Source organism: Dipodomys merriami, unplaced genomic scaffold (genome assembly GCF_024711535.1).
Source record: "Dipodomys merriami isolate MVZ:Mamm:240054 unplaced genomic scaffold, mDipMer1.0.p SCAF_201, whole genome shotgun sequence".
Taxonomy (NCBI): Eukaryota; Metazoa; Chordata; class Mammalia; order Rodentia; family Heteromyidae; genus Dipodomys; species Dipodomys merriami.
The window spans coordinates 1,991,968-2,015,912 of NW_027203394.1; positions in this window are offsets into that span (position 1 = coordinate 1,991,968).

Below are 23,945 nucleotides of genomic sequence, written 5' to 3' on the forward strand. Positions count from 1 at the left end.
AAACTAGAGTGCTTATACAATATTTCTTAAACATGACAAATATTAGGCAATTTGAATATGCAAATGCCAAGTATATCTTCTGAATTTACAAGCAAAAGAGTTTGGATGAAAAAATGGCTGTATAAGTGAAAAATATACTTTGGCCAGTCTAAGCACTAGAATAACTATGTATTATTTTCATTACATTAATTCACAGCTTAATATGTTTTGGTGAAGCTTCAGATTTCTCAAAACATTTAAATTTTATTTTGTTCATGATATACCCATAAACATTGTAAGTTGAATTTTATGTAACTATTTTCAATTGTTTCCTAAAACCACAACAAAAATAACATTTTTAATTAAGTAAAAATCAGCTTTTAAAAATGTGTTTTAAAAAGTCATGTCATCAAAGTGGGAAATATTAGTATTAGCTTTTTACCAAGACATGTCATTTTTTTAATTGAATCTTAAATGGTTTGCTTTTTCTAAGCAAATCCTCATATATATAATTCAGTGCATTTGTAATAGTATTGGACACATATATTGCCATTATTTCTAAAAGTTCCCCTAGGTAAAAACATTTTCATTATTTCACCCAGGAACTGTAGTGATCATAAGTAATAGTTTTTTGATAACAGTAACTTACATCTTTATTACTAACTTCTATGAGATTATTACTGTATCCTACCAGAATTTTAAGATTCTATAATTTTCCTAGATATAAAACAGGCCAGGCCCCGGTGGTTCACAACTCTAATCCTAGCTACTCAGGAGGCTGAGGTCTAAGGATCATAGTTTGAGGCCAGCCCAGGCAGGAAAGTCGGTAAGAATTTTGTCTCCTATGAACTACTAAGAAAAAGCTTGAAGTGGTACTGTGTCTCAGATGGTAGAGTGCTAGCCTTGAACACAAAATGACTAAAGGACAGTGCTCAGGCCCTGAATTCACAAGCACGCCCACACGTGTGTGCGCGCGCGCACACACACACACACACACACATGCATGCACACGGTAGTTAACTTTTACTACACAACCTTAAGCGTATTGTTTGCCTACATGCATACGTTTTGCTTTTTTGTTTTCTTAGTATTATTATAGATAGTGCACTCTGCCAATAGCTCGGAATGCATTCTGACTTTGAGAAAATCAGAGCTACTGAGAAAATTAAACAAGTATACAGATAAATAAAATAAGAAACAGGACCCATAAGGGAGAGGGTTACATATGCTAGGAATCTGCAAGGAAAGACAGGTAGGTTCTGGCTAAGGGGGAAAAACAGGCAAGTCAGAACTCACCTCAGCAGAAATCAGTTGATGAGAAGAACATAAGACATCAAGTTTAAAGAACTCAAACATGGAAAAAAAATTTTTTAATGTACTACAAAAGCTTCATGGTATATACTTGTTATTAAAAGTGTAAATAGCCTTCTTTAAGTGTTACACCAAGCCTTAAAATGAACATTTTCACTTGGCTTTAGAAGGACAAAAACATGGCTTTTCATTTATGCATTGCTTATACAGATGTATCTTGCTTACAGTGGTTACTCAACAAATTACTGCTAATTTAATGAACTGCCCAAGAAACATATATTTCAGGGAACATTTATTTAATGGTATAAATACATAGAACAAGGAATTCTAAAAATGTATGCTTTTAGTGTAGTTATATGTTTATGCTGCCAAAAGCATGTTAGGTGAGTAAAGTAGTTGTCAGTTGTTGTATGATATCTAATAACGGTTCCACACCAATATATAGAATTCCATGTTTAATAAGAAAATTGGAAGCTTAATAATTTGGGCACTGACATTTTATGCTACAATGTGTTTTTTAATGGAACTGTAAGCTCTCATTCCATTTTGGTAAAAAGACAACTAATTTTACTTCAAAACACAGGCTTCCATGTCTCCTTTGTCCCATGTGTCACAAATACAGAAGAATTGCAGATGTGACAAGAATGCTAACATTGAAACAAATAGCAGCAGACCCCAACTCAGAAGGTACTAGACAGATTATAAGAAACTTACACTCAATCACACCAAATTCTCCTATGAAATATAAAGTTTTTTGTTTTTTTTTTTGTCGGTCGTGGGGCTTGAACTCTGGGCCTGGGCGCTGTCCCTCAGCTCTTCAGCTCAAGGCAAGCGCTCTACCACTTGAGCTACAGCGCCACTTCTGGTTTTCTGGTGGTTTATTGGAGATAGGAGTCTCACGGTCTTTCCTGCCCGGGCTGGCTTTGAACCGCGATCCTCAGAGCTCAGCCTCCTGAGTAGCTAGGATGACAGGCGTGAGCCACCAGCGCCCGGCTGAAATATAAAGTTTATGGCAGTCTCTGTATTATTTTTCAAGCACAATAAACCCTTCATGGTGAGTTCAATTTTTACTTTTAAACATTTGCAATTTTCTACTTTTAATAATATTTCAAGAGTAAGAAAAAGGACATCAGTTATTAATTTAGCAATAAGGGAACATTTTACTCCCAATCAACTTTGCTATGAAATAGCCCATTTTTGTGGTAGATGATTTTCCATCTTTATTATTTAAATCACTTGTTTATTTTTCCTGTAATCTGAGAAGTGCTGCATTTTGGACAAATAACCTTTTCATTATCTTTTCCTCAGGACTGAGTACTCAAATTAAAGACTTAGGTACCACAGCTGACTTTCCTACTGAAATAAATTTTCTAATGTGGGTTAAAGCATTAGAAATATTTTTTTAAATATCGATTTAAGACCTTGAAAACCCAAAAGTTGAAAACAAACACTGGGTAGGAATGGGAAAGAGGAACTGTGAATGTAAGCACTCTGCAAGATCATTTGCCACAGGTGGGCTTTGAAATGTGATTGTCTTTGTTCTTATCCCCATTTTAGAGGGCACAAGAAAACAGTAGGACTCCCTTAACATATGGCTATCTAATCTACTTGCCTAGTAAAATGGAGAAAATATTTTTTTAATTTTGTATCATCCCAATTAATTTTCATCAAAGAACTGGTATTAATATCAGTCATTTGAAAACTTAGCTTTTTTGGAACAACTTAGGCAAATCAAAACTGTATAAGTTTTAAAAACTATAAACAGATGTTTTGTCAATAATCAACAATTTATTTTAATTTTCAACTCATAATATGTAGCAAAGGCTTCCATAATTGTTAATAACTATTGAGAAGTCACACTGAGCCATGTAAAGATAACAAGTAAACAGCAAACTAGCTTGTACACTGGAAACTGTGCTTCAACAAAATCTCTACAGAGATCTTGATCCCTGTAAAGCCAGAATAAAAATAAACCAAAACTTTGGAGAGTAAAGCAATGGTTCTAAAACTTTGCTGCACATTATAGTCACCTAGGGAGCTCTTCAGATTCTCAATCCCCAGAAAAAAGCTAATAACAATTAAGTCAGAATGTTGGAAATGAGAATGTAGCTTCAGTGGTGCGACGAAATGTACAGCAAAATATGGAAACCATTGGTGTAAGGTGGTTTTATATTCACCACATCTGCTTAGGAAGCAACTATATAAGAAAGTTGTTTATGAAGAGATTATGAGTGATCTACTGCTACATAGCCCCACTAATTCTAGGACACTCCACAATCTAACCTATCTGTGGTCAAGAGAAAATGAAGACTAGCAGAATACTGAGCGGTTTGTACTCAATCAATATAGTGGGTATTGAGTATTATAAATCAATTGCCTATGGTTTCATCCACAAATTAGTTTATCTTAACACTGTTGTTGGAAACTGGTTCTATCTCCCATTGTCTCTAGGCACAAGAAATCCCATTGAAGTGAAAATGAAAAACTCTAGGGTACCAACTTTGAGCAGCAGGAGAGACTAGAATAACATTGAAAGAAAGGAGCCTGTCAGGCCCTCCCTGCAAGCTTCCAGGGTCTACTATCCCTCTCACTGACTCAGAATCTTAGCTTCATCTTGTCTACAGTTCTTCATTTTGCTGTGGGAATCTCTCTTGTTCTCATTAGCTACTGACAGGAGCTTCCCAAGAAATGCAGAGTGAGTTCCAAGTTTTTGCATCTGAGATCTTTTCTAATTCCTACAGGTTAATTCCTGTTGAACCAGTATGTTTAAAATTATGTATTTAAGAATAAACAAAAAACAACAGGCCTGGGGCTGGGAAGGTGGGTCAGTGGTAAGAGTGCTTGCCTTGAATGCATGAGGCCCTGGGTACAATTCCTCAGCACCACATAAGCAGAAAAAGCCAGAAGTGGCGCTGTGGCTCAAGCAGTAGAGCACTGGCCTTGAGCTGAAGAGCTGAGGGACAGAGCCCAGGCCCACGACTGTCAAAAAACAACAACAAAAAACAGGATCTCCTATCTATTTTACTACTCTATCCTTTTAAACTTTAAGATACAATTTTACCTATGTATTTTGATACGTATCTTTAAAGCATTTGATTCATGATGCCATGTGTGTCTCCATAAAGGCTGAAATGGTTTATGTACCATTTACAAAAATCTATGAGAATACACAGGTCTCTATACACAACACTATGTCTATTTACATTTTGTTTCCAGTTAGGGAACTGGGCAATAATGTAGCTTTGTTTCATGTTTATTGGCTCTTGAAATTCTTTTTGACTATTTTTCCATTACTGTGTCCTAAGTAGTTATAACAATAAAAGTCATAACTATTATTAGAAACATCATTATGTTCAAAGTACTTTCTTTCTCCTTTTTTTTTTTTTTTTTTCAAAGTACTTTCTAACTACATGTATTTAACCATACTCTCCAGGGCAGTTCCAGGAGGAAACATATTACTGTCTCCACTTGACAAATTATTTTTTTCCTTAGGTTTCTGATCCTTTAACAAAAAGCACATTTAACTTTTCTTGAAGCTGGGCGCTGGTGGGTCTCACCTGTAATCCTAGCTACTCAGGAGGCTGAGATTTGAGAATCAAGATAGGAAGCCAGCCGGACTCAAAGGTCTATGGGACTGCTATCTCCAACTCACTACCCCAAAAGCCAGAAATGGAGCTGTGTTCAAGTGGCAGAGTACTAGCCTTGAACAAAGGAACTCAGGGATAGCACCCAAGCCTAGAGTTAAAGTCCAGAACCAACACAAAAAAATAAAAAAATAAGACTTTTTGAGCCCTAACTATCCATCTATTTATTTTGGCTTCTTTCTTAGGCTGATTCTCCTGGATTATATTCACATAGAACATTATTATTTTACTTTTCACTTTTTTTTTTCTTTTTGGTGCTGGTCCTGGAGCTTGAACTCAGGGCTGGGGTGCTGTCCTTGAGCTTTTTTGCTCAAGGCTAGAATGCTACTACTAGCCACAGGCTCCACTCCACTTTCAGCTTTTTGGTAGTTAATTGGAGATAAGAGCCTCAGACTTTCCTGGCCTGACTGGCTTCAAACCACAATTCTGAGAGCTCAGTCTCCGCTGTAGCTGGGATTACAGGCCTGAGCCACTGGCATCGGCTTTCACTTGCACTTTTAATTTGGGCTCAGCAATTGAACACACATATTTTGCCAAGGTCACTTCGAATCCCTTCCAAGAGGATCAACTATGGAAAGGGTACAAAAAAAAGAATGCTGAAGTCTAGAGCAAAACCTTGGTGTTCTGTGATGGTTGTTTACAGAACAAAAGTCAGACATCAAGACATAGGATGTGAGTAAATTAGGGTTAGGAAGTCAGCCCGCAGGAAAACTGAAACAGAACAATTGAAAACTGAGTGTCTTTGGAGCTTGGAAATAAATCCTGAGTTACTTTAGTTTTTATTATGTCCAAGTACTAACCTTTTAAACGGAGAGCGATGCCCCCGGAAGCTACTTTTATGTAATAATAAGGTACAGCGTTTCTTTCAGAAATGTGTAGTCATTGTTTAAAACTCATTTCCACATTAGACTACAATGTGACCTTTATGCTTCTCTATTTCTGGACGGAATTTCTAGCTTGCACGGCTGTTCAGCTTGTTTCCTCTGTTCTTGTGCTATGAATCTGTGATGTTCTTTTTTTTTTTGGTCTGTTCGTGGGGCCTGAACTCTGGGCCTGGGCGCTGTCCCTCAGCTCTCTACCACTTGAGCCACAGCGCCACTTCCAGCTTTTTCTGCTTATGTGGTGTTGAGGAATCGAACCCAGGGCCTCGTGCATGCAAGGCAAGCGCTCTACCGCTGAGCCACCTTCCCAGCCCGCATCTGGGATAATCTGCGAATGCCCGGGCCTTGGACGGTCCTCCTGGAGCCCTGTCTGTCACTTCTCCAGAAAAGCCGGACGCGGGCGCCGGCCAGGGGCGGCTCAGCACCCGCAAACCGCGGCCGGGGCACCCCGAGTTCCCCACGCCGCTGCCGGGGCTCCCCGAGCTCTCCATGCCCCTGTGCCCCCGCCGTGCCCCGCTCACCTCACAGCCCCGCCCACCCCACAGCCCCGCCCCGCTCACCTCACAGCCCCGCCCACCCCACCGCACAGCCCCGCCCACCGCACAGCCCCGCTCACCTCACAACCCCGCTCACCGCACAGCCCCGCTCACCTCACAGCCCCGCCCACCCCACAGCCCCGCCCACCTCACAGCCCCGCCCACCGCACAGCCCCGCCCACCGCACAGCCCCGCTCACCTCACAACCCCGCTCACCGCACAGCCCCGCTCACCTCACAGCCCCGCCCACCTCACAGCCCCGCCCACCTCACAGCCCCGCCCACCTCACAGCCCCGCTCACCGCACAGCCCCGCTCACCTCACAGCCCCGCCCACCTCACAGCCCCGCTCACCTCACAGCCCCGCCCACCTCACAGCCCCGCCCACCTCACAGCCCCGCTCACCGCACAGGCCCGCCCACCTCACAGCCCCGCCCACCGCACAGCCCCGCCCCGCTCACCTCACAGCCCCGCTCACCTCACAACCCCGCGCCGTCGGCCGCGGCCCGCACAGGCCGCGCTCCCTCCCGAAGTCCGGTCACACTGGCGAGGCGGCAGGCTCCGGCCCACGCTGACCACACTCTCCACACGGAAAGAAACAGGGCTCCACAGAGGAGCTGGGGAGACGCACAGGGCGCCCGCAGCGCCCGCGCCCCAAGCACCTTCAGAGCGGCGTCCCCGCCGACCTCCTGCGCATGTGCCCGCGGGCCCTGCCTTCGTCCCGCCCGCCTCCTTCCGGGACCTCGCGCCTTGCTGAGCGCGGATTGGCGGGTCCTGCCTTTGTCCCGCCCACCTCCTTCCGGGACCTCGCGCCTTGCTGAGCGCGGATTGGCGGGCCCTGCCTTCGTCCCGCCCACCTCCTTCCGGGACCTCGCGCCTTGCTGAGCATGTGTTGGCGGGTGTTGCTTTAGGCCCAACCACCTCCGCTCTGGACCGTGCGCCTCCCTCACAAGGGTTACACCGGCCTCCGCGGCCCTCGTGTCTCCCGGCGCACCGAGCCTGTGTTGGAGGGCTTGTGTTTGAGGCCCGCTGGCGCCGGCGCCTCCTTCCGGGGGAGGTCCCGCCTCTGGCGCGCCGGTGGGCGGGCCTTGCATTGAAGACGCCCACCTGGTTCCGGGCCGCGCGGGCTCCCGCGTTCCCCACAGCACCTGCTTCCGAGATGCAGCCACCTGAGGTACACAGGACGACCAGAGGCGCCTGCGGCTCCGTCCTCAGGGCTGTATTCGTGGACACCCGAAGCAGATCCGCAGCTCTTTCCATTTCCCTCTCAAAACAAGGCCTAGAAATTTTAGGTCCCGGGTAATGAATTACCCACCTGTGAGGTGGCCGGTCATGGCCCCGCCCAGCCGGGGCCCGAGCGTGGGCCGAGTCCGGGACAATCTCTAAATCGCCCGCCAAAGGCCCCGGTGGTGAGCGCCAGCCTGGGGCCAGAACCCAGACAAACAGGTAAAGCCGGGCTCAGCGCGGGCCTGCGCCCAGGCCCCGCAGCCGACCACGGGCGAGATAACCCGGTCTACAAACACAAGTGCCCTGAAACCTCTCACTGAGCTGCATTTTCTAAGCTTTAAGCGGTCCACTCCCTAAAAGTACTTCATGCTACTTTTTTCTTCTTTTTACAAGTTTCATGCTGTTGTGTCTTCATCATTTTCCCCCCCTATTCCCAAATAGTTCTGGCGGACAGGCCCTGTGCTGTGTGTCTCTCCAGCGTTAGATGGTAAATGGAACTGAACTTTGTCTTCGGTTGAATTGGACATTTAGAGCAGGATTTAAGTAAATGCCCCAAGTTGTACTCTGAAGATGTAGCAGGTGCCTGTGTTTGAAAAAGCTGTCCTTTTGGTTCCACACCAGAACATTTGTACAAACCTCTGGTGGCTGAGTCCCATAGCCAAACTGTGCAAAACCAATGGAACCACCAAATTCTACAAGCACAGGACATGATTCATGCCTTGCTCAATATCTTCCTGTCTGTTCCTCCGCCTTTTTCCCTCTTACAAGTGTGAGATGCATTAACCCTCACATCAGCAGCAACATCTTATGTGGGTCATGCTACTCTTTCCTTGAGTCCCACATAGTCAAACAAGATGAAAATCTGAGCTGAAAACCATTCCAGTACAGGCTTTAACAATGGAGTCTCACCCTGAAGACAGTTCCTACAACCTGAGGTCATTTTTCTTCCAAACTTAATATAATTCTTACATGCTGTTGGCTATATGTCTCTTACAGTTTTTGTCATTACAAAAATTAGTTTTTGTGCCAGGTGCCAATCGCTCACTCCAGTCATCCTAACTACTCAGGTGGCTGAGATCTGAGGATCGTGGTTCAAAGCCAGCCCAGGCAGGAAAGTCTGTGAGATTTTTTTTTTTTTTGGGTCCGGTCCTGGGGCCTGAACTCTGGGCCTGGGCGCTGTCCCTCAGCTCTTCAGCTCAAGGCTAGCGCTCTACCACTTGAGCCACAGCACCACTTCCGGCTTTTTTCTTGTTGCTTGTGTGGTGCTGAGGAATCTAACCCAGGGTCTCATGCAAGCAAGGCAAGTGCTCTACCACTGAGCCACCTTCCCAACCCCAGTCTGTGAGATTCTTATCTCCAATAAAAACCACTCAGAAAACTGGAAGTGGCATTGTGGCTTGAGTGGTAGAGTGGTAACTTGGAGATGGACAGTGCCCAGGCCCAGAGTTCAAGCCCCATGACAGTCAAAAAAAATTTTTAAAAAAATAATGTATTTGTTCTAAAGGAACATTTGGATACAATTCTGTAGATCATCTTTAAGATAATTTTATGTGTACTTAGATGAAATGTGTCATTAAGAGTATTTATTGTCATCGTTTACATCCCAATCACATCCTTCTTTCTATATATGCTCCTATCCCTGTTTTTCAAGAGTAAGGACATTCTTTCTACAGTATTGGTATAAAAGCATTCACTCCGTAAATGTTGGTATGTTTTTTATAATACACCTTAGTGCCTTGGATAATAAAGGTAGGTTTATCAACAGAATACTGGAGTCATGGTATTATCCAAATGAAAGGGGGATTCAAGAATTATGGAAAAGAGAAACAGAATCATTTGTAATTAGTTTCTTCCTTAAAAAAAAAACAATTCTATACTGTTTTCTATTTTTAAAAAGACTAATATGGGGTTGGGAAGGTGGCTCAGTGGTAGAGCGCTTGCCTTGCAATGCATGAGGCCCTGGGTTCGATTCCTCAGCAACACATAAACAAAAAGAAAAAGCCGGAAGTGGCGCTGTGGCTCAAGTGGTAGAGCACTAGCCTTGAGCTGAAGAGCTGAGGGACAGCGCCCAGGCCCAGGGTTCAGGCCCCAGGTCTGGACCCCACACTCCCCCCAAAAAGACTAATATGCACAATTGAGCCTGAGAGTTGTTTCCACAACAAAAGTATCTTCTGTTCCTAAGCCAGACCAGGAGAGTTGAGAAGGAAAGAAGACTCTTGGTCTGAAAACAGCCTGTAATTACAGCTTCACTTTTTAACTTGGAATATTCATTAACTGGCATGTCCTGTGTGCACGTAAAATAGACTTATGTGAACAAGGATAGGCTGAGGGATTGATTTCTATATGCTCAAATTGTACCTAAACAAGTGCTTTTTGTGAAAGCACATAACTATTCTTCTGTCCTTGCTCCTTGTTGGAAATTACTGTTAAAACTATCTATCCTCATTCTGCATCTTGGAAAGGTTCAAGAAGCTCCTTTAATAAGATATCATAACTCTTCTTCCCATCTATCTCATAGGTAAAAAGCATTTCTAACACAAGTTTTGTTTTCTGAAGTTTCCAAGTTTTTTGGTGGTGGTGGTGATAGTGGTATATGTGTGTGTGTTTAGTTGCTATAATTTTTCTTTTGATCAGAGACTTTCTTCACTGATCATTTCCAAAAACTTACGTAACTTAGTCAGTTTCTCTGATTTGCAAAGCCTAGGTGATTTGCCTAAACCTAGTTGCAAGACAGGTTCCAAAGATGAATTTTTGTAACTTTACCTTCTACAGTGGGAAATAACACTTGGTAATCACATCAAGACTTCAGAGTCTGTGAGGGTGATTCCATAAACACAATGAGTTCCAATGCTGCTTTTCCAGGGAGTAACAACTATCTACAATATAAAGTGGATGAATTTGATCTAGATTTTTACGTTTGTTTCTGAGATTTGTTTCCTGAAATAAGCTGTATGTCACAACTTTCTAATGGAAAGGGTATTTAAAATTGAGCTTTGATTGGGAAGGTATTGTAATTTCCTCGTTTTTTGGTCTTGCCTGTATTTCCTTGCTTAAATTTTCAATGTCATTGCTGTTTTTCTAGGTCAAACCCTTACCTCTTGGATTTTCCCTTTCCATGATATTCTTTTGATGTGTAAGAACTTTGCTGTGAGAAGTCCCCAGTGCTTCCCCAGGGCACTATTAAAAGCCAAGAGCAGCAGGATCTTCTCTGCTCACTCTGAGTCACTCACACGCTCGCTCATTATCTGCGTCATCAGCCTGAACTGTGAAGATAATTCATTGTGACAATGCCACACTAGTGCCAAGAAGTATTTGAGGCAAAGGGAGTTATAAAATATAAAGATTTAAAAAAGAATTGGCTACAAGAAAGTTAATAATGTCATGGAATACGTAAACTAGATGAGTGTATAGTATAAGTATATAGAGCATAATCGAGGAATATAATAGGGGAAATTAACTTTTTTTACTGGGCAAAATGTTGGTGCATATAAAAGCTACTTCTTGAAGTTTGTGAAAGACTTAGACAAGCAAAGTGAAGATGTGCCATGTGTGTTCCAAAGAAACAGGGGTTTTGTCTGTGAATGCTAAGGAAGACTAGTTAGGCCAGAATATTCAATGTACACGTAGAGTAAGAGAGAGGGGAAGAGTATCTTTTGAGTTTGATTACTCCCTGGTGAAAAGCTGTATAGGAACCATGCATAATCCCCAAAGAAAATGTGAGACTAATTGAGTATTATGCTGCCAATATCTCCCTATGTTTAGCAAAGTTTCAGTCCTTTGGCTATTTTTGAGCATTTAACTCAGTAGCTTTAAATAAGAAATTTACTATTTTGTTGTAAGAGATAAAATTATCTTTACATATTTTTCACAGTCAGAGAACTAAAAAGGTATGTAACAACTGTTGAATGGATGTTTTGAATGGATTTTAGTGAACTGAAAAATGGATTTCTCTGTGCTCTAGTCCTAACATCTTCCTGAATATCTTAATTCTGTCGTGACAATTACTTCAGAGCTAATAGGTCAGATAAAACAGCTGTGACAAGGATCAAAGAGGATCACAGCTTTAAGAACAACTGTGGTCTACTCTCTCCCTGATTTCTGAAATAAAAGATTTTTTTCCAGTGGTTAAAACAATGCCATTGTGCCATTTGCAAGAATGACAAACTTTTTAAATTAAGTAACTTAAAACAAGTTTATTCCAAATATATATGCAACCAAATGTGTTTCTCAATTAATTTTATACTACTCTTGTGCAAATTAAAATTTTCATCATAACAAATGTGGTTTGTAAAATAAAAATATACTTGAATTCAGAATTTTTTTTTTTTTGGTCAGTTCTGGAGCTTGAACTCTGGGCCTGGGCACTGTCCCTCAGCTCTTCAGCTCAAAGTGAGCGCTCTACCACTTGAGCTACAGCGCCACTTCTGGTTTTTCTGGTGGTTTATTGGAGATAGGAGTCTCACGGTATCTCCTTCCCCGGGGCTGGCTTTGAACCGCAATCCTCAGATCTCAGCCTCCTGAGTAGCTAGGATTACAGGCGTGAGCCACCAGCGCCCGGCTTGAATTCAGAATTTTTGACAAAGTGAACCATTTGTTTTTAAAATTAAAATCTGCTTATTAAAATTAAAGGGCTTAGCTCCCAAACAAATAATAATCTTAATTTTTAAACAATCTTAAAGACAAAGGAGAAGTGTACATTTCTATTACTTCAGGAGCATCTCTGTGCTTTGGAAAGTATGGATTAGAGAGTATTTTCTTTCAAATAGAACAGAAAGATATTCTCGTTCCCCATTACCTAATCACACATCTTACACACTGAGTCACTTTAGCCTCGTGCTGGAGCTATGTGCTTATTTGCCTGAATTTTATTTTACTTCTTTAAGCCCTTTTAATGATCTTTATTATCTTCACTGTATGAAGGGATTTTAATTTAACAGGTCCATTTATGTGTCCGGTGCACCCTCCATCATTCTCCCTACCTTCCATCTATCCCATCCCACCCATCCCTAAAGTGCCCAAATTCTATTGTTTTTGGCCGTGCATTGTAGGCTTCATGTCATCTAGAAATAGGGCAGAACTCAGTAAGTTTCTGTTTTTCTTGGCCAGATATTCAATTCCTAACATTCATATGCCTCAGAAGACCAGTTACCTACAAGTCACTCTTTGCTACCAAGATCTGCACAAAAATGTGTCATTTTATTGACAAACAGCACAAATTAACAACAAAGTGCAGAGGTAGAAAACTGAAATCAATGGAAATGAAAAAGAGAGGCAAAGAGAAAATTTCTGAAACCTCAGTAAGGGGATAGATGGATCTTTTCCTGGTAGGAAAGGTCCAAATAATGTCTAAGTGTCCAGGCAAGAGATGACAGACCTGAATGTACCAAGTTCTCTCCATAGCCAGCGTGGTAGGACAGAGTCATGAGAGGACACAAGTCAAACCTCACATGTTTGTCTGAGTCACTCTTGTGCAACCAGAATACCTGTATTGTCTACTTTTCTGGAAATTCAGATACTATATTGATCTCTCCTAAAGAATCTTCCAATTATTCTCTATTTCATCTTGGCCAAAATCATGATTCAGTCAGCTATTTAGGTCTTCCTTTTCTGGAATGAGCCACACCTTTTAGCTAATTTACTCACTGTTAAATATTTCAACACATGAAAATCCATCATATATGCATATTACTTGTACATACATAATATTAGATTACAATTTCATTTCATTTCCCTGAAGCTAACTTTGACTTGTCTTTTAAATTTATCACATGTATTAAGAACTGAAAATAATAATCCATTCTCTGAGATAAATATTCAGTTATATGGCTATTTGATTTATTTAGAAAGGATTCTAAAATTCTAAAAATTATGAGATGAAAATGTTTAGGCTAATAAACAGAACCAAAAGAATACAATTCCAGGTAGACACCCAATATCACTTTATACTTGCTCTTCTTTCTCAAGAAGACTGTAAAATGCATGGTGCATTTGTGAAAACTCTCATTTTTATTTGTAATGTAAAGAATGTTCTATTGTCAAAAGAAAAAAGTATTTTGTATCTTGTACAATTGAAACATTCATCATATGAGATCAAATGTCCAGTTGGGCTCCTACATCTTTAAATAGCATTAGTCGGGGGCTGGGAAGGTGGCTCAATGGTAGAGCACTTGCCTTGCATGCATGAGGCCCTGGGTTCAATTCCTCAGCACCACATAAGCAAAAAGAAAAAAACCAAAGTGGTTCTGTGGCTCAAGTGGTAGAGTGCTAGCCTTGAGCTGAAGAGCTGAGGGACAGCACCCAGGCCCAGAGTTCAGGCCCCACGACCGGACCCAAAAAACAAGCAAACAAACAAATGGCATTCGTGTTTTTACATCTTTATCATACTTCCTAGTGTTCATTTGGCTAAACGTGCTCCACAATTTATTTATTTATTTAGTTATTTATTTATTTTTGGTTCGGTCATGGGGCCTGAACTCTGGGCCTGCACGCTGTCCCTCAGCTCTTCAGCTCAAGGTAGTCCATGAGACTCTTGTCTCCAATTAGTGGTACACCAAAAGAGAGGAGGAAGAGGAAGAGAAAGGAAAAGGAGGAAGAGACAGAGGAGGAGGAGGCCAGAGGAGGAGGAGAAGGAAAAGGAGGAAGAGGAGAAGGAAAAGGAGGAGGAGGAGAACTCTGTGTGTGTGTGTGTGTGTGTGTGTGTGTGTGAGAGAGAGAGAGAGAGAGAGAGAGAGAGAGAGAGAGAGAGAGAGAAAGGAAGAAAGAGATGACTTGTCATCAAAAGACACGGAGGAAACGTGGAGGTGTATTATTAAGTGAAAGAAACCATTGTTTATAAGTTACATGAAGCAAGTATGCATCATTCTGTGAGAGCAAAACTGGAGAGAGCAAAAAGGCCAACTTACTAAAGCTGTGAATATCTTTCAAAGACAGTAGTTGCCAGGGGTTAGTGTGGGGATAAGAGATGGACAGGCAGGGCTTGTAGCCATGTTAGGGCATTGAAACCAGGCTGCATGGTGCAGTACCGCGCATGTGAGCTGCCATTGCTCATGTATCACACCAGGGAAACGTGCAACACCAGAAGTGTGTCTTATTGTAAGCCATTGACCCTGGACAGCAGCACTGTGCTCACACAGTTTCATCCCCTGCAACAATGCTCCCAGCCCGGGTTGTGTTACAATCAGAATGGGAGGCTATGTATTGCTGGGGGCAGGATACATGTAGAACATCTCCATACACTGTTCATTTTGTTGTCAACTTAAAGCTGCTCTACGGTGTACTTCTGTTACGCATAGATAGTAAACACTTCCTAAGTGTTTGTTAGTCATATTAATATTCATTTCCATTACACACCAAATTATTATTCTTAAAGTATCAACAATACTTTATAATTGAGCTAGATGCAGTCTTCCACTAACTTTAGAATACACATTTTGCTTCCCAGTGTCCATTAGCTCAGAAGTTAAAAGACAAAGTGAGATATGCTACAAACTTCTGTTCCATGGGTGTTATAAAACCGCTTACTGCTGCTGCTTAACTCCTTTGGGCAAAGGCTTATGTTAACTGATGACATTAGAATGCTTTTGGACAGACGGTGTGTGAGATGCCTTGAATCTCAACAGGCTTCGCTGTATTCATATGTTTGGTAACAAGGAAGAAGAGAATGAGTGTGAGGATTCAACACAAATCCATAAACTATTCTATCACCTCCACAAGCCTTGTTACTACCATATGATTCCTGTGTTACCAGGCCGAGCTCACCCTCCAAGCCAACACTGCTCTGTTGGATCATTATATCTACAGTTTGTACTAGAGACATATGCTTTAACGCTTCTTATAGTTACATTAGGTCTTCATGGGCTTAACATAGAATTATAATTCATGAAGACCTTACTGTACTCCACATAACATTATTAGACCAATGAAAATGTTTAGTTTTTATCTTTTAATTTATACCTAATGAAAATTTGCTTTAAAAAGTCAAATCAGGCTGGGCGCTGGTGGCTCACGCCTGTAACCCTAGCTACTCAGGAGGCTGAGATCTGAGGATTGCGGTTCAAAGCCAGCCCAGGCAAGAAAATCCATGAGACTCTTATCTCCAATAAACCACTAGAAAACCAGAAGTGGTGCTGTAGCTCAAGTGGTAGAGCGCTCACCTTGAGCTGAAGAGCACAGGGACAGTGCCCAGGTCCAGAGTTCAAGCCCCACGACTGACCCCCCAAAAAAATAAATAAATAAAAAATTTAAAAAGTCAAATCAATACAGGTTGTAAAAATCTCAAACCTCTTGAGTGATCTGTCATTTATTGAGGGACATGGCACCTTTTAAAAATATAAATAAGAACTTGAGAGCATTGCAAATTACATTACACATACATATACACAAATTCTGTCAATTCTGTCACAGTCAAAACATAGCTAGCTGCTACTGAGATGTCAAGACAATTAAAATAGCACCAGTAATTTTATGCTACACGGGGTATAAAAATATTTTATGTGGTAAAAGCAAGAATTATATTTAGATGGCTGGGATTTGTGTTCCATATTAAAAGAACAGATGTTCTGAAAGATGAATGTTTGGTGCCATCATGTCTGTGCATAACTAGACACCGCACAGCTTCATTGAACCAGATACCTGCCTTGTCCAACCAGAATTGATGGCCTCCAAGCAGCCTTTGGAGGGCCAGTCATGCCATAGAATACTAAGAAATATTTGGTTAAAACCGAGTTCTATGGTCAAAATAAGATGTGAAAACACTATGTTAAGGCTGCACATTTTTCTGTCCAATGAACTACCAGACTGTAGCATCCTCCCATGAATTACAGTTCTTCCTCAGAATCTTGAAATGCTTCCCCAAAGTATGTAACTATAGACCCAGTACCAGAATAATCATTACGTTTTAGGCAGATAAAACACATGTTCTCTACCAGGGGAATGCTTTATATCAATATTTAGCATATATTTAGAGCATAAAAAAGTTAATACCGAAAGTATTCAGAATTTTACTGGGTTTCACATGTGCTTATTTTGGTTTACACAATAGATGTCAGTGTGATTTTTGCAGTGCTAGAGGCTTTTGCATTACAGTGGAATTCTTTCCGAGGAGCACCCCTGGGGTAAGGTTGCCTGAGTCCTGTTTACCACACAGCGCTGTGAACCTCCACTGCCTCTGAGCCTCTCCCACTAACAGTTTCTTGGACTAATTATGATTCTGATATGGCTGTCACAGGACCCTACAACTAAAGAAGATTAGATCCTTCCTCAGAATATATGGTGAGGTGACATACAATAACCCAGATCCTCTTCACAGGTAAGGTCAGAAGGATTCTGCCTGATGCAGGAATGAAATCCCCCGCTAGGACCAAAGCAAACAAATGGCAGAGCAGGTGATTTGTTTTCAGGCTTCTGCCTTCTTCTCTGCTGTCTAGCCAGCCATGCTCCTGACCCCTGGCACCTTCCGCTCAGAGCCTCAGCCTGCAGCACACACTTAGCTGTGGTTTCAATTTCCTTTCCTGTCAACAATGGGTGTTTCATCTTTCCAAAAACTCAACGAAATGTGAGTAATGAAAGGCTTTGCAACGGTTTTGTCATATTGATGAAAAAAGAATTGGAGAACAAACAGCATAATAGAAGGAGAACCATAAATGATACAACAAAATGAAGACACCAAATTCAAAAGCCTTCAGAGCGAGATGCAAGGCAACGCAGTTTGCCCTGAATAACCTAAGTGCTCGAATCCTGAAGGTACTAAATCTAAAAAATAGGGGAGTTGGTCACAGACAGAGAAATGTTGCCCTTCAAGCCCTCAGGCGTGTTGGTACTGGGGCTTGACTTCAGAGTGGTGAGCTTATGCAGTCTGAGACTCACAAACAAGTGCTCTGATGAAAGAGTGTAAGAGAGACCCTGGCTCCTTCCACTGTGTAAGGAAATGGCTAGGTGGTGGCATTTATGACACAGAAGGGGTCCCCTGAAGCAGACACTGAGTCCAGCAGCATTTCAGTCTGGAATTTCTCAGTCTCTAGCAATGTGAGAAATGCATATCTATTGTTTATGAGCCACTGGTGATAATTAAAAATCATCATATTTTACTATCAGCCCACACAGAGTAGGAATTGAGACAGACCGTGATCAAGGGTGTCATCCTCCACCATAAGAGAGGAAAGCGTGGGGAAGCAGGGGTCAGTCACAACCACCATGGGGGGAGTGGAGACAGAAGGAAGGGCGTGCTGAGCATCCCTGAGGCAGACGCTGAGTTCATAAGACTCAGCTTGTTAGAACTTGGCCGATCCTTTTCTGGTTTTCTCTGTCGTGTAGGAGAGAAGGGAGTTTCTCAGACTGAAAGCGTTTAGAGCTGGAATAGACAAAACTGTCAAAAGAACCAGGCTAGGGACATTTATGGAGATTGCCCAGGGCAATTCTTGCTTTGATTGGTGCGTCTGATTGTCTAATTAGTATAAGGAAAATTACACCAAACATTTACTCTGGCAAACAACTAGTGTGTGTTATCATCTTTGATGTCTGGCAAATATCTAATTTAATTAAGAATACTGAGCAAGTTTATTAATTATGGCTCCAATTACAACCGTCTTATGGAGAGTAAGAAGCCCTTTGGGTAAAACATACCTCATGAATTACTACAGAGGAAAAGTGCTCAAGACTGGCCTCATAGAATTCCTTCCATCTGCTGGCAATCACCCTCAATGGTATTGACTGAAGTTCATATAAATTGCAGTCACTTTTAATTTTTATAAACCAGATTTCATAAATTTATTAGTATGCAGTTTGTTTTGCTTGTTTTGAAAAAGAACCAATATCTGATCACATCTTGTTACTCAAAAAATTGTCCAGTTAAGAGTTTATATGTAAATTTATGTGTATCTATAGTAATGAATTTGAAAAAACAATTCTCATTTAGCTGTTAGTACCTCCAGGGAGCCTCCCTTGATTTTCCAAGGCTCATGAGCCACCTTGCTGTTGGAGACCTCCCTACATTACGTCTACTCCTATACAGAATTAACAAACTAGATAAATACTTTTTCACTTGTCTTTATTTTTTAGACAAAATTTTCTAAGGTCAATATGTGTATTACATGTATTATAATACCCTCATTGTTGGACAAGACCTAGAAAATAATATATATTCAGAAAATATTATGGTCAAATTTAACACACACATATAAACAATAAAAATAAGTCTCAATGGCTTTAAGATGATTATTCCAAGTTAAATTAAAGGGTGACACACAATGGTGAATTGCAGCACTTAATATTTCTGGCACAAATCCAGTAGCTCTTCATTGCAACTACAGAATTTAGGATTCAATGGATGACAAAAAGATCTTTGATCCTGGATCGTGGAGTAATCAAGAGATGTCATCTGTCTCTGAGCACAAAGCCAATATTTTGTTTAAGTAGGCAACATATTTTGGATTGCCTTTATTCTACTTAGGCAAGCAGGCTGTAGTAGCTAGACTCTGTGGAGCCACAGTACATTCTCATGCCTCTCTCTTTAGATATTTATTTAAACTAAAACATTCATCTAGTCCTATCGAAGTTAGGGGTCATTTGAAATGACAGTTTCAGATACGAAATGTATGCAATAAGTACATTGTTCAGCGATTATAAAGGAAGACATCTTTCTTTCCATAGTTTTTAGCCTCGTTGCTCTGTATGCTTGAGGTGAACACTGAAGGATCTCATAATCTGAAAATGAGAATTTAAATTAGATGTATTTCTAAAATAAGATCTTAGACCTCACGTGCAAGTCATACTGCAGTGTCTCTATCACTCTTTTATTTGAAATGACACATTCCTAGAGAGAATCTTCCTGCCTGCCACAGTGATTTGATCTACCCCTCCTCTCTGATCTCCTCCATACATTTGATCTTTTATAGTATTATTCTCACATTCTCCATTATTGTGCCATTTGTATTTTTCATAGTGGAACATAATTTTCCTGAAGGATAAAAAGGTGTGTGTTTTATATATATATGTATCCTTGCTCTCACACAAGGCCTTGCACAGGTTGATTATAAAGTCATCTTAAGGAAGGAATAATGTCAAATAAGTTAGTGTGGGTTAATGTGCAAATGTAGATGATACACAGAGAAAGTTAAATTAGATCCTCTGACAGGAGGAAAAAAATTCCTGGAAGTACTTATGCAAGTAGACAGAACAGGCAACTCAGAGATGATTAACCGGTAAGAGTGTGACTGGCTGTGTGGAAAGAAGAAACCCGTAATGCCAAACGCAGAAGCTGGGGTACTTAGAGGGAGCAAGAGTGTTATCAGCGTCAGGTCCCAGAGGGAGGGCCTGTTGTCCGAGAGCTGAGGAAATGTGCACACAGCCAAAGATCTTCCCAGTATCTCCTCTCACTCCTCATTCTCCTCTTCCAGGAGAACAAATACTTTAATTTCTCCCTGACGTCAACCTCCTACTTTTTACCATCAAAACAGCTGCTGAGAAGCTAGTTGGTAAAACAGTGGCTGGCAGGAAAGTGTAAAACAGAGTGGGGAAAAATGAAGGAAAAGAATTAGTAGAGGGCTATGAAGGTGGCTCAGTGGTAGAGCGCTTGCCTTGCATGCATGAGGCCCTGGGTTCGATTCCTCAGTATCACATAAGCAGAAAAGAAAAACCCGGAAGTGGTACTGTGGCTCAAGTGGTAGAGCGCTAGCCTTGAGCTGAAGAGCTGAGGGTCAGCACCCAGGCCCAGAGTTAAAGCCCCACGACCAGACCGCCCCCCCAACGCCTCCCCCCAAAAGAACTAGTAGAGTTGCAAATACCTACTATAATTGTAGAATTTTTTTTTTTTTTTTTTTTTTTTTTTGGTGGAGGGGCCTCAACTCTGGGCCTGAGCTCTGTCCCTCAGCTCTTCAGCTCAAGGCAAGCGCTCTACCACTTGAGCCACACAGCGGGGGCCACTTCTGGCTTTTCTGCTTAGGTGGTGCTGAGGAATCGAACCCATGACCTCATGCATGCAAGGCAAGTGCTCTACCACTGAGCCGCCTTCCCAGCCCCTGCAGACTGATTTCTGTATGAGCCAGCCTGTGACCAATAGTATGCAATAAGATACAATAGGATGAAGCCTGTGACCAATAGCAGAATCATTCTAGTGGAAATGCTTCCTTGGCATAATTTTTTACAAGGTAGAAAACAATATGTCTTTCAATATGTCTTTTAAAGCTAGCATTAAATCTATGCTTGCTGAAAAGATGTTACTGGCATGGCATATGGGAAAACATATCTTCATTGTTGAGCAATGTAGATCTTACCCACAGACAATGAGAAATGTTATGAGAATAAATCATTTCTGGCATGCAGACCATGCAAGGCTCCTAAAAATACCAAGTGTAAGATGGTCCAGTGTTTACTTTTACATTACCAAGCAGTATGTGTAGCTTTTGGAATATGATAACATGTGATCCTAAGAGATCTGGTGGTTTTCTTCTACTATTTACTTTATGACCCAAGAAATAGGGTTTTTTTTCATACAATGAATTTTATTTTGAAATAAAAAAGAATGACAAACTGACAAACTAATGTACACTAAAATATGGATGAACTCTGAATTAACAGAAAAAAGTGAAAGATATGCCCCCAAAGTATCAGGGACTTTCTATGCACTGGTCAGGTAAGCGACTTACAAAGACACCAGTTTTTAGGAGACCAGATTCAAACTCTTGAGCTGACACGTTCACTCATCGTCTGACCCAAGTAATAGGTCAGACAGAACATTTCACTGTTAAGGGACTAAATGTGAAATTGTTACTATTATTATGAAGTAAACATGGTCTTGTCTATGAGTTCAGGGGCTTTCAGTGCATCTACTGTCTCTCTAAAAGAAAGGCAATTTTACCAGGGTAAGTAAGAGGTGTCCTTACTGTTGAAAGAAGTGTGAAGTCACATCTCCAGTGGTTATGGTGAGACACACCCAGAGAAAAGGCAAAATTACCAATAATTGTTTATTTACCTTTCTTTGAGACACAAAAATGATCTGAATTTGGTTATTCAGATACCATCTGGTGCGCTCCACTTTAATGAAGGATCATGAAGTGAGTGATATATGTAGCATACTGCAGGAAGAAAATAGTTGAATGAAATGTCTTTTATTACAGATAGGAAAAAACAAGACCAAGAAAGAGCAGAGAATATTCCAGTTGCAGTTACATGACAGACAGGAGTTCAGTTCCTTAAGGTTCCTGGCTTTGCCGTCTGTCAGAGCTGGGGCCAGTTCTGGAGCTGCTGCGTCCTCCTCCTCCTCGTGGGAACGCTGGCGAAGAAGAGAGGTTCAAATACACCTGAGTACAGCAGACGCCCCTGACCTGGTTCCACCCCGAGTCCCCGGTTAGCAGCCACCGGAGTGGAGGGGCGGTCTGTCCTGTGGAGCACGGGGGTGGAGGGGCAGTCTGTCCTGTGGAGCACGGGGGTAGGGGCGGCAGTCTGTCCTGTGGAGCACGGGGGTAGGGGCGGCAGTCTGTCCTGTGGAGCACGGGGGGGGGGCGGCAGTCTGTCCTGTGGAGCACGGGGGTAGGGGCGGCAGTCTGTCCTGTGGAGCACGGGGGTAGGGGCGGCAGTCTGTCCTGGCGCCGTTGCCATGGATTTCCCGGCGTCCTCCGTGCCGTCCTCCTCCAGCCGGGTCACTATTGCGAGCACGTGGACAAAGCCCTGGGAGCAGACGGCCCGGCCACCTTCAGGCTGCTGCACGGGGTCACGGCCCGGTGCCCGGACTGCCCGGGCAGCGCGGGTCCCCAGGTCACGGCGGGCCCGCCAAGGCCGTTACAGTGCCCGGCCCCTGCCCCTGGCCCCTGCCCCTGGCCCCGCCCCTGGCCCCGCCCCTGGCCCCGCCCCTGGCCCCTGGCCCCGCCCCCCGGAGGCTGGGGTTGGGGTTCAAAGCCTGCCCCGCGGGAAAGTCCCGTCTCAGCGCCTGGCCCCGCCCCTCCTCGGCCCCGCCCCGCCCTTGGCCCCTGGCCCCGCCCCTCGGAGGCTGGGGTTCGGGTTCAAAGCCTGCCCCTCGGGAAAGTCCCGTCTCAGCGCCTGGCCCCGCCCCGGCCTGGCCCCGCCCCGTCCCTCCTAGGCCCCGCCCCTCCTCGGCCCCGCCCCGCCCTTGGCCCCGCCCCGCCCCTCGGAGGCTGGGGTTCGGGTTCAAAGCCTGCCCCGCGGGAAAGTCCCGTCTCAGCGCCTGGCCCCACCCCGGCCTGGCCCCGCCCCTCCTAGGCCCCGCCCCTCCTCGGCCCCGCCCCGCCCTTGGCCCCGCCCCCGCCCCTCGGAGGCTGGGGTTCGGGTTCAAAGCCTGCCCCGCGGGAAAGTCCCGTCTCAGCGCCTGGCCCCGCCCCGGCCCCTCCTCGGCCCCGCCCCTCCTCGGCCCCGCCCCGCCCTTGGCCCCGCCCCCGCCCCTCGGAAGCTGGGGTTCGGGTTCAAAGCCTGCCCCGCGGGAAAGTCCCGCCTCAGCGCCTGGCCCCGCCCCGGCCCCGCCCCGTCCCTCCTAGGCCCCGCCCCTCCTCGGCCCCGCCCCGCCCTTGGCCCCGCCCCCGCCCCTCGGAGGCTGGGGTTCGGGTTCAAAGCCTGCCCCGCGGGAAAGTCCCGCCTCAGCCCCGTGGGGTGGTGGGGCGCCAGCGGGGGCGGAAGAGCGTGGGATAGATAGCGCCCGGCCCCAGCGCAGGCACTGCACGCTTTTTGCACTCGCACCGCGCACACACACCAGGAAAAAAGAACCCAAGCTAAGGAGCAGTGCAGGCCAGGGTGACCCCTGCTGACCTCTCCCTCCGGGTAATGGTGACCCCTGCTGACCTCCCTCCTGGTCACAGTGACCCCTCTCTGACCTTCCCGGGTCCAGGCGACCCCTGCTGACCTCCCCTCCGGAGTAATGGGGACTCCCCGCTGACCTCCCTGGGGTCATGGTGACCCCTGCTGACCTCCCCTCCGGGGTAACGGTGACTCCCCGCTGACCTCCCTGGGGTCATGGTGACCCCTGCTGACCTCCCCTCCGGGGTAACGGTGACTCCCCGCTGACCTCCCTGGGGTCATGGTGACCCCTGCTGACCTCTTCACTTAGCTCCCCCAGGAGGATCCCGCGAGCCCCGAGCCTGCTCCAAGTGAGACTCAACGCACGGGTGGCGGGAAAGGCAGGGCTCGGCGCGGGGCCGCGGGCGGGGAGGCGCTCGGCGCGGGGCCGCGGGCGGGGAGGCGCTCTTTGCCGGGCGCGGGGCCGCGGGCGGGGAGGCGCTCTTTGCCGGGCGCGGGGCCGCGGGCGCAGGCGGGAAGGCGCTCGGTGGCGGGCGCGGGGCCGCGGGCGCAGGCGGGAAGGCGCTCGGTGGCGGGCGCGGGGCCGCGGGCGCAGGCGGGGAGGCGCTCTTTGCCGGGCGCGGGGCCGCGG